Source organism: Vidua chalybeata, assembly GCF_026979565.1.
Source record: "Vidua chalybeata isolate OUT-0048 chromosome W unlocalized genomic scaffold, bVidCha1 merged haplotype SUPER_W_unloc_1, whole genome shotgun sequence".
Lineage (NCBI taxonomy): Eukaryota > Metazoa > Chordata > Aves > Passeriformes > Viduidae > Vidua > Vidua chalybeata.
In genome coordinates, this window is record NW_026530320.1 from 2391805 (window position 1) to 2403941 (window position 12137).

Consider the following 12137-nt stretch of genomic DNA (forward strand, 5'->3'; position numbering starts at 1 on the left):
TAAATAACAGGTAAGGTCTAGGGATAAGGGGTAGGGGGTCAAGGGAAAATGTAAGAGGGGAAAGGGAATGGGACAACAGGGAAAGGTAAAACTGGGTTTGTCTTAGCCGGTAGTGGAAAGTGTCTTCTCGTGATGAGGACACGGGAGACGATATTTGGTGGAGTGTTGTCCTTCTTCTTGCATTGTCTCCACGTGACTGCATTGTCCGGTTGAGCTGTTTGTGGTGCTCCAGGAGGGTGTTCTGCTAGGAGGTCATCTCATGGCGCAGTGTCCAGGTATGGTTTCACATACTTCCCAGGAATCCATTTGGGGCCCTGCTCAGTGGAAACACAGCCATATCCTCTCCCCCATGATATGAGTGGGTACGGGCCCTTGATCTTAGATTCTGGGTCCTTAATAAGGACCAGAGGCCTTTCCTTTAAAAGTGCTGTAGTGTTGTTATGAAAGTGCTGCAGAATGGTGGGATTCGGCTCCCTGTCCGAGCAGTTCATGAAATTAAAAACATAAAGTGCCTTACACAGTCTTTCAACAGGAGTTATGGACAGGGTGTCACAATCCGCTTATTGCGGGGTGTCGTGATGGTTCTTTTCACCGATCCCAAAAGTGCAAAAAGGCAAACAACAGGGGACTATCAGTTAATCACAACAAATGCACCTTTATTAGGGGCCAAAACAGTAAATGCGATAGTGGGGAATCAGAAAGGAGATAAAAGGATAGAGAGAGAGAGAGACGGGGGATGGGAATAGCTACCAACACAGGCAAGATCCTCAGTGGTCTGGACGATGGGGATCTCGCCTGTCGTGTCGGGGGAGTTTCCAAAGTTCTGGTCGACTCAAGGGTCCAGTTATAGTCCACAGAGGAAAGAGGGGGGAACAAGTGTAACAATGAAAGTCCATTGTAATCACCACGAGGGAACAGGTGAGTCCACAGAAACCACCAAAGCAAGATGAACACAATGAAGAATAAGTCCACTGAAATTACTGAAGGGAAACAGGTCATGTCATTAGTGGTCAGACCACCAATTTCCCCTCCTCCTTATAGTAGGGGTCTCAGTCTCAGTCCTTGGGAGGAGGGTTCTCATTCTTTGTTTGTCACGGTGGTAATGAGGCAGATGAGAGGTCTTCAATGAAGGACCACAGGAGTCACCCCAAAAATTCATTCGGCTTAAGAACGGAGATTAGAAGCAGGCCGCGCATCAGGCTGTCCCGTGCTGGGTCCATGTCAGGTCTTTGCCAAGTCCTTGCCAACTCCTTGCCAAGTTCTTGTCAGGTCTTGTTCGGAACAGCTAGCATGACGGTTTAGTGGTTCCACCTGCGCTGTGTCCTGTTTTAAGCCGGAGCTGCAGTGGGGGAAGGGATTCTTTTTCGTGGCAATCGGAAGGCAGAATGGAGAACGAGGGGGCTTCAGACAGCCTCTTACACAGGGCCGAATCATTTTGCTGTTCTAGCAATTTCTTGATCTCTTTATGTGTTCTTTCAACTACAGATTGCCCAGTGGGGTTATGTGGAATGCTGGTGGTGTGGGCAATCCCCCATTGCTGCATGAATTCCTGAAAGCGTGTTGACGTAAAGCCTGGGCCATTGTCAGTCTTAATGGATTTTGGAACGCCCAGGGTGGCAAATGCCATATAAAAATGTTTGATGATATCTTTGGCTTTTTCTCCCGTGTGGAGGGAGGCAAACACCGCTCCTGAAAATGTGCCGATTGAGACATGTATATATTTTAGTGGCCCAAAAGGGGCATAATGAGTGATGTCTATTTGCCAGAGTTCCAAAGCCCCCAGTCCTCAGGGGCTGACCCCTGTTGCCACAGCAGGAAGGGCGAAGGACTGGCGGTTGTGGCAGGTGGAAAGAATGGCTCTTGCTTGTTCTTTGGATATTTTGAACTGTCATGAAAGTGCAGGTGTGTTTTGGTGATAAAAAGCATGGCTTAGCCAAGCCTGCTGAAAAATGTCAGGTAGGGTAGGTTTGTCAGAAATCTGTGTGGTCATTGCTAGCAGATCTGCTCTCTGGTTGCCCTCAGTGATGGCACCTGGCAGGTCAGTGTGAGACCGGACATGCAGAATATGATAGGGTTGCTCTCTGTGGGAGATGAGCCAAATTAATTCTGAGAGCAAGCCATATAATTTTCTGTTTTGAATTTCTTTGAGCAGGGCATGTTCTGCCCGCTCTGCTATCCCAGCAACATATGCTGAATCAGTAACTAGATTAAAAGGTTGTTGAAATTTTTTGAAGACTCTCACAACTGCAGCAAGTTCTGTGATCTGGGGGGAACCGTCAACCAGTTGGACATCAGACTCCCACTTCTGCGTGTCCGGGTCCTTCCAGGTGATCAATGACTTGTGGGACTTGCCCGACCCACCAGTGAACACCATGAGAGCGTTTTTCAAAGGAGTTTTACTTTTAAATGTTTTTGGAGCCAAATACAGAATGTCTTTGAACAACTTGTGTTTCAGATAATGAATTGATATCTGGCTGGGATAGCTGTCCAATGCAATTTGTAAATTTTCATTAGTTTGTAGTACTGAGTCCAGTTGTTCCAAATTTAAAGGTAAATAAATGCATGCCAGATCACACCCTGCGAGGGTCTGGAGGCAGTGGCGGGCTTTTATAACAAGTTTGGCCATTAATTCTGCTGGTGTTGTCACGGTTTTGTGTGCCTGGTGAGGTAGGAAAAGCCACTCAATGACGAGGAGTGGATCTTTGAGTGTACTATCCCATTGAAATAAAAGTCCATGAAAGTTTGGGCACTTACCCAGGACGCAGAGGTTCAATGGGAGGGACCGGACCACACGGTGAGCCTGTCGGGACTTCAGGGTCTGTGCAACTCTCTCTAGGGCTCCATGGGCGTCTGATGTTAGTTGACGCGGAGAAGCTACGTCATCACTTCCTCGCAGGAGGTTGAAGAGGGGCACTAGCTCTTCTGTGGTGAGCCCCAGGAGAGGTCAGATGCAGGTGATGGTGCCACAAATTTGCTGAATGTCCCACAGCGTCCGTGGGTCTTTCTTGATGGTCAATGTCTGCAGTGTGATGGTCCTCCCGGTGATGATGAAGCCCAAATACTTCCATGGTGATGATAACTGAATCTGTTCCTGTGCAATCTGAAGTCCAGCCGCCTTGATGGCCTGCACAGTTTTCGAAAGTGCTCCATCTAGATAAGTTTTTGTGGCAGCACACAACAAAACGTCATCCATGTAATGAAGTATTACTGCCTCAGGGGAGATTCTCCTAACAGGGGAAAGGACTTGTGCAGCGAAAGTTTGACAGAGCACTAGAGAGCACTTCATTCCCTGGGGCAAAGAGGTCCACTGGTACCTTTTGTAATGTTCGCCCCTGTTGATTGATGGTACCGAGAAAGCGAACCTGGGAGCATCTCTGGAGTACAATGGGATGTTAAAAAAGCAGTCTTTAATGTCTAACACTGCAAGCTGCCAATCCCGGGGAAGCATGGAGGGAGAGGGGAGGCCTGGCTGAAGGGGGCGCATGTCCTCAATGACATCATTGACCTTACCTAGGTCTTGGAGCAGGCACCACCTGTCCTCGCGAGGTTTTTGATGACAAAGACAGGTGTGTTCCAGGGGCTGGTGGACAGTGTTAAATGCCCCAGGCGCACCTGCTCCTCTACTAATTCATGGAGCGCCTCTAATTTCTCCACCAGAAGGGGCCACTGGTCCACCCATACTGGTGTGTCGGTCTTCCAATTGAGAGGTGAGGTGGTGCGCTCTCCAGTGGCCCATACTAAAAATCCCACCAAGGGTCAGGGATGTCAAGTTGGGCTCCCCATTGGGACAAAATGTCCCTGCCAAGTAGCATGATATTTGAGGAAACCACGAAAGGCCTGATTGTTGAAATTTGCCCCTCTGGTCCCTCCATGCTTACCAGATATTTGCTTCTGAGGCAGTTGACAGCTCCCCCCACGCCAGAGATTGTGCCACAAGGGGGCACCAACTCCCAGTCGTGCGGCCACTTTGCTCGAGGGAGGATGGTGACATCAGCTCCAGTGTCCGCCATTAAGTCCAAAGTCACTGACTTCCCCTGAAAGGAAATGGTAGATGTTATCAACAGTCTTTCCCTGCAGATGTTTTGAGTAAAGAAAACATGCTTGTCCTTGTCCTCATTGTCAAACTCCTGCCCCTCCAGGATGTATAGTAAAGCAAATGGGGCCCATTTACAGAGAGTAAACGGGGGCTTGGTGCAAACTACTGATACTGTGATTTCATTGCCAGGATCCACACAAACCACCTTGGGGATGATCGTAAGTTCTTCTGGTGTGTTGTGGCTGTCCCTGAGGAGGAGGACAGTTGTGGGCCTGTCACAATAGGGTGAGTGTAGATATCCCGCAGGGACTCTCACGAGGTCCTCGTCTGGCAGCAAAAGATGGATGGTGCTGCAGAGGACCCGACGGTTATCCTGATTTAATTGGCTGGTTCTGCAGAAGAACCGGAGCCCGTCCTCATGGCTGCAGTCCATAGAAATGTACAGTCCGGACAGTGGCTTTCCTGGATGGTAGGCAGGCTGGTGGGCAGGCCGGGGTGCTGCGGTCGGCCATTTGGTGTCATTGTGCAGCCCCGCATCACGCTCTGCTGCCCATTTCCCGGACGGTATTGCCGGTGCTGTTGAAAGTCCCCAAATGGAGGCCTCGGAGATTGTAACTGTGGTTGATGAAGAGGTTCAGGTGGCCAGTGGGGGCAGTTAGCTTGTATATGCCCTACTTGGACACCACCAAAACACTGAACATTACTTAAATTGACCATGGCCTCCCCCACCCCTTTGCTCACAGCTAATGCCATGGTATGTTCCATGGATGAAGCCTTCGAGCACGCCTCGACCATCTGTGAGATGGTAGGTTCTGGATCTTGAGGCAGTGCTCTCAGGACTTTCTTGGTCTCTGAATTTGCGTTGGTCATGGTCATCTTTCTGAGAAGCTCCTCTCGGGCTTCTACATTGTCTGTCTTTTGATGGCCTCTCGTAAACAATCCACAAATTTAATAAAAGTGTCTTCTGGGCCTTGCAAAATGGAGGAAAAGTTTTGGAGGGGGTTGTGCCATCTGGGATTTTTAAAAGGGCGGCCTTGCCAGCATCTCTTATTTCATCTAATAGGTTATTTGGCAGTAGAATTTGATCTTCCGGCCGGCTAAATTCCCCCTCTCCAGTGAGGGCCTCAAGGCCTTCGCTGCCCTCTCCCATCACTCCATTGAGGTCATACTTTTTTAAGAGTGGTTTTAACAGTTTTTTCCAATGAATTTCCCAAAGCAGTAGTTCAGTTTGTGTAAACAATGCTTTCGCTATGTACCTCAAATCGTGTTGGACTAATGTGTGCCCAGAGAAAGTCAAGTCCAAGACATTCTTAAAGAATCGCGAAATTCTGCCATAATCTTTGGCTGCTTTTCTCAACTCTTTGACTTCTACATAAGGTAGCTGCTCCCACCTGGGTTCCCTTCCCCTCTTGTGGGTGACTGGTGCCACAAAGGATCCCAAGTCGTGTGCAAGGTCAAGGTCCCTGTCCTTGATCGCCTCCTCCCGGATCCGGGCCCAGCCTCTCCCCTGGCTTGATGGTAAAGCGGGGGTTGTCACTGTCCTCATCCTCATCAGAGGAGGAGGCAGGACGGGCTAGGGCACGGAGCCTCTGCCTGACTGGTGGGTCTCAGTGTTGTGAGCCCCGGCAGGCCAAGATGGCCTCCTTCCGGCCACGCCTACTTCTGCTTCTGGTGGCGTGGGAACTGAAAGTGGCAGGAGAGGGAGGGGTGTGGCCTGACCCATCCACCGAGGCGTGGCCTTCCAGTAGGCCGGTCCCACCCACAGGGGGCATACCCAGGGGTGTGGTCAAAGGGACAGGCGGGGCGGGTCCCAACGACGTAACAATCAATGTGGTGGAGTGGGAGGGACCTGACGCAGGGGCGGTGCTCAACGAAGGAGGGGGTGGCAAAGGAACGGCGGGAACCCGAGGGGGTGAAGAAGGAGGAGAAGAAGCGCCATTTTGGGTTTTCTAGAATGGTGGTGCTCGGCCATGTGGCCGGTGCCATTTTGTGTAACAGGACTATCATTACAACCAGGGATTAAACCGGGGTCTGGGGACTTAGGAATGAGGGAACGGGTGAGGCTCGGGCTGGGGTGGCCAGTCCCAGCACGAAGAAGGGACAGAGTGGGACGGGAGAAAGCAGGGAGTCGGCGGCAGCAGCCCTGTGCCTTTTGGCAGAGTCTGGCTCCTGACCCACCCCTAGGGGAAGTGGGATAAGGATTGGGGAGGGAGGAATGAGGGGTAGGAGAACCGGGGACCCAACTCTCCCCCTGTTGTTTAATTAACTTAAAAATAGAATCAAACGCAGGATAAAAGTGTCCCACTTTAAAACTCCCTGCAACCTGAATATCATATATACATTTCCCAACTCTCCCCCAAAATAAAACAGAAGAGACATCTTCCCTGGACACATTGGGAAAATGCTCAAAAATAAAATTAACAAAACTTTCAATTCCCCGTTCTTAAATGAAGCATCCCCCAAAACAAGGGTTGCCTTAACTTGGATGTAAAACTCCAATTGGGCTGGAGAAAGGCAACTGCCCATTTTGCTCAACAGCCCAAAACTCCCCCCACAAAGCAAAGGAGAAACAGAAACAAAAGAGCCAGTGTGAGGCACTGAACAAAGCACCTGGCAGCCGAAGCTGCAGAGACTCACCCAGAAAGGACACAGGCGAAAAGAAAAGAGCCTTGGGGGGGTGGTGGGGTCCTAACAGTCCTGCAAAGTCCAAAAGCTTCCCCCGAAGCTGCAGTGATGGACGTTTGGAGGGTGTCAGCAGGTCCAGGAGAAGGGGTCTTCCTTGATGAAAACGCAGCTCCTCCTGGGGCTGGCTCCGAATGACACTTGAAATCCTTGGGAATCCGGGTCACAGATCCAAAATCCAACGAAGACGTCATGGGCTGGACAGGCCGGTGTCCAGTCTGTTCGGGCGCCAGTTGCGAGCTATCCCGGACTGAGTCCCACAGGGTGACCCCCAGTTGGCTGGTCAATGGGTGCCTGGATAGCATAATTAAAATCCCCACCAGGAAGATGGAAGGACTCTTGAGCTGCTGGAATCCAAGCAGGTTTATTGAGGATTGATCGAAGGAGTAGGCAGGCAGAAATAGGAGCAGGGAGACAACCACACTCAGGAAAAGCAGATTCCGAGAGCCCCGGGGAAGGAGGGGCCAGAGTATATAACTGGGGAAGGAAGGAATGCCTAGGGTACAAATGATCCAATGGGAAGAGGGTGTAAGGGAGAAGCAGGGATGGGTTAACATAAACTGGGCCAATGAGGGAAAAGGGAAGGAGTGGTTTACAGAGGGACACATTAGAAACAACAAGAATGGGGAACTTTCCAGAGCTTGGGGAGATAACAACCACAAACTGACAGGTGATGGGCATGTGCTCATTTGCATTGGGGGGCAGAGGACTCTGGGGAAATTCCTTATCCTAAATGACTGTAGTTTCCCATGGCATTCCCACACTGTCTTCCACACGGGCACATCCCACAAAAATACAAGAGTTTTCTATCTGAATCAGTCCTGATCCTCCTGTTTGAAATGGTAGTATTCCTCCCCAAGGAGGGTATCGGAGGCGTCTTAGAACTTTTCTAAGCGGTACTTGAAACCACCGATATAAACTCGGTCTTATTTCCCAATCTGGTGTTATTCTTTGTATGTTTCTTAGATAATTTGGGTCTTCCCAGTTCATTTCCACTCATTCCTCGTTTAAGAATCAATTTGGTATCACCCGGTTCAGATGTTATCGTCCACTCCTTGGGTTCTTTTACGGGTCCTTTGATTCTGCTGGCGTGAATCTACCCTTGTTCACGGGTCTAGATTGCAGCCTCGGTCGTCAGCAATACCTGAAAAGGACCTTCCCATTGTGGAGTTAAAGACTGTTCTTTCTAGGTTTTTGCATGCCCCCACTCCCCTGGATGAATATTATGGATTTTAAAGTCTAAAGGTGTGGTTTGAGGGATTATCCCTTTTAACTGCAAGTTTTCAAGAGTTTTTGCAGTGGTGTTCACATATCCTTTAACACTCATTTCCCCTACTTCATAGGTACCATTTTCATGTATGGTGGGTGGTGCCGAAAACCCGGGAAAGGAAAAGGGAAAGGAAAGGGAAAAGAGAAACCCTCGGGTAGCGGGTATCGCCTGGACACGAACAGCGGCCAGAACGGCGGGACCGATTCTTGGCGGGGGAGACGTCCCCGGACCAGCGACGGACATGGAAGCCATCGCGAAGGTTGTGAGTTCAGTTTATAAGCAGTGGGGAATTAAATGCAAGCTCAAGGATTTTTACCTCGCTATTGCGAGACTCTTAGAGCTTGGGGCGATTGAACGTCCCGTGGAAATATTACACCCGGAGGTGTGGGAGAGATGCACGGCCGCGCTAGCCGAGGATACAAAGTCCTCAGGCAGCGGCAAAAGCCCAAAGGCTTGGGGAAAGGTCGAGCGGGCCCTGCGCAAGGCGCTAGAGGAGCAGGAAACATGGAGCGCTGTACGCACATGTTTATTAGCTACACCCAAGCTGGGGGTAGGAGCGGCAACGCAAACCATCCCCGAAAGCGATTTACCCGGGAGTGGGGACCCGGGGGGGCCGGGCGCGTTCCCCCCCTCCCCGAGCCCGAGCCCAACCCCCTCCGAGGGACCTCCCGAAAAACCCGCGGGACCTCCCGAAAAACTTGCGGACCCCCCATCCGTCCCTTCACCGCGGATCAGCGATTCGGCGCCAGGAGCGCGGCAGCGCGCGCAGTCCTTTTGGGAGTAACTGGCGAGGGAAGCCAGAGACGCGGAGGCGCGGGCGGCGCCGCCGCCCTATCCAGCCGAACATGGCGCCGGCGACCAAGGGGATGGGCGGGGCACGGAAGCTCTCGGCGGGAAGAGCCCAGAGTCCTGAATTCTTGCTAGTGTGCATCCGCGAGGAAAAGAGGAGGAGGGGGGCGGCAGAGAGCGCATGCCCAATTGGGAGCTGCGCTCAGCGCTGCTACCATTTAAGGGAGAGACCTCCCCCTGCGGGCGGCAGGGCAAGCCCAAGGGGCGGGAACGGCACCACCCCTGAAGGGAGGGACGGGGCCGGAGCCGCACAAAAAGGCACCGAAGCCTGGAAATGTGCTGGCATTCGACTTCCGGCTCTGAGTCCAGCTCCACCAGCACCACCAGCTCGGGAGAGCTGACGGAAGCCGACTGGGACTCAGAAACGGAAAAAGCGGAGCTAACGCGGTTTAAAACAAAAATGAATAAAGCCTTAAGCCACATCGAAAGGCAATCACAATGCGAACCAGCCCAGTTTACCGACTGGGGAAAGATAAAGATAGCCTGTGCAGAGTGGACTCCTTCAGCCGCGGTCCAAGTCTTCCCGGTTAGGATCACTGGGCCAGAGGGGAATCAGCAAAGGATATATAATCCGGTAAACCCCAAAGGGCAGCCATGCGCAGTGCTGGACATCAAGGACTGCTTCTTTTCAATACAGCCACAACCCAGTGGACTAAGGAGAATTGCGAGTTTCTGTTTACAGGACATGCTTGTGGGTCGTCCCCGTAACACATACATCCCGGTTCCAGAGGAAAACGACGAACCACCAAAACACCGGACAGCACCTAAGAGTCCTACACCGGTGAGACCCAGACAGCAACGGTGGCTTTGTGTGATCTTGCTATTAGGGCTCATCGCCGGGGGGCGAGCTAACCCAGACTATTACCCCCATCAGCCATTCAGGTGGGTCATGCAGCATCTTTCAAGTGACAAGGTATTCAAAGAAATCACCACGGCAGGCACCCCATCCTTCGTGTTCCATATCGCCGACCTGTTTCCAGGACGACCAAAAATACGACCCCAGCACCCACACGTCATGTACATGTACCTGTCCTACTGGTGTCCAGCCTCCAACCCGGGGAAGAAGTACTGTAACTACCCGGGGTGGGGATATTGCGGGCACTGGGGCTGTGAAACCATTGTCACAGATGCCAGACCATCGGGAGAAGGGTGGGAACCGCAGGAGCCCGATAGATTTTTACAGTTCACCTGGGCGCCTACCGGCTGTAAAAAGCCCGCCATCGTGAAAGGGGTCTATAGCAACCATTATACACAACCCAAATATCGGAAGTGCACAGACTATAACATGACGGTTCTACAGCCAGAACACCCTAGTTGGGCCACAGGCAGAACGTGGACTGTAGTTCTCAAGGGGCCAAAAGAGTGGGTGAATGTGCGAATTATCAGGCTCCAACCACCGGCACCCCAACCAGTAGGACCCAATAAGGTTATTAAGGACGTGCTGAAAGGGGGAAACATAACCCATCCCAAACCACTACCCACAAAGGCCACTGATATCCCGACCGGCCATGCAGATGCCTTCCAAATAGGCTGCTTAGCCGAGTCAGACTCAGACCTAATCTTCCGCATGCTAGAGGCTACCTTTCTATCCTTAAACTAATCCAATCCAAACCTAACCAATTCCTGCTGGCTTTGCTACGATGTTAAACCTCCTTTCTACGAAGGAGTTGCTCTAAACACCCCCTTCAGTTACTCCACAGCTGAAGCCCCTCACCAGTGCAGATGGGACACTCCCCGTAGGGGAATCACCCTGAGTCAAGTCACAGGCCAGGGCAAATGCTTTGGCAATGCAGCCTTGGCAAAGCAGAAAGGCAACTTCTGCACCGAAGTCGTCAAGCCCAACAGAAAGATCAACAAGTGGGCGGTCCCATCCGCATCTGGGATGTGGGTTTGTCAGAGATCTGGGGTGAGTCCTTGCGTGTTCCTTGCCAAGTTCAATGACGCTATCGACTTCTGTGTCCAAGTTCTGATTGTTCCTAGGGTCCTGTACCACACAGACGAGGAGGTGTACCACCTCTTTGAGGAGCCCGGCCGACTTCACAAAAGAGAAATAATAACGGGAGTGACTATCGCAATGCTGCTCGGCCTGGGAGCAGCTGGCACAGCCACAGGTGTCTCGACCCTCGCGACCCGACACCAAGGGCTTGCTCAGCTGCAAATGACCATCGATGAGGACCTACAGAGGATCGAGAAATCCATCTCCTTTCTAGAGAAATCAGTTTCCTCGCTTTCGGAAGTGGTCTTACAGAACAGGCGAGGACTGGACCTCTTGTTCATGCAGCAAGGAGGTCTGTGTGCCGCCTTGAAGGAGGAATGCTGCTTCTATGCGGACCACACAGGAGTCGTTAAAGACTCCATGGCGGAACTCCGAGATAGACTGGCTCAAAGAAAGAAAGACAGGGAAACCCAACAGAGCTGGTTCGAGTCCTGGTTCAATCAATCGCCATGGCTCACCACTCTGATTTCCACCCTAATAGGTCCGCTAGCGATACTGCTTTTAACCTTCACATTCGGACCATGCCTGCTAAACAAGATGGTCTCATTTGTTCAAGCTCGCCTAGAACAGGCCAACATCCTGTTTATAGGCCAGCAACAAATGCTGTGAACCAAAAACCGAGGACACTGCCAGTCGCAAAGGTTCTCTAAACTTCCCTTGCGAAGATTACTCAGGTTTACCAAAAACCCCTTTTCCCTTATCATATTATAACTTTTTACCTCACCTTAGTGCCTATGTTTATAACTACCTCATTCATTAGTAAAAAAGGCGGGGGGGAGATGTGGTAGATAGGGACAGGCGAACAGAAAATCTCGGGATGTGACGGAAAGCGAGACCCTTCCCCCCTCTTCCTGCTATAAGTGATCAATCACCCCTGAAGCATGCAGCCCCTCCTAACTCCAGTAGTTTTCCACTCCTTACTAACCCTAGCCAGACCCACCGTCCCCTTTTGACGTAGTAAAGCCCCCTTGACTATTTAACCTCACGAGATGAGATAATAAACCCCATTTGACCATCCACCACATTGGTGTCTGTGCATGTCAGTGGACCGAGTGACCCGGGCGAGGCCGGGTCGCCGTGCTGTGTCTTGAAACCAGGTCGCCCGCCTTCTCATCAGAAGGCGACAGGTGGGTAGAAAAGGTAACCCAAACATCATCTCATATGGCGACACTCCCAGGCCGGACCTGGGTTGTGTTCGGATCCTCAGTAAGGCTAAAGGTAGGCATTGTACCCATGACATTCGGGTTTCCAGTATTAATTTAGACAAAATTCTCTTTAAAGTCTGGTTCATCCTCTCAACCCGG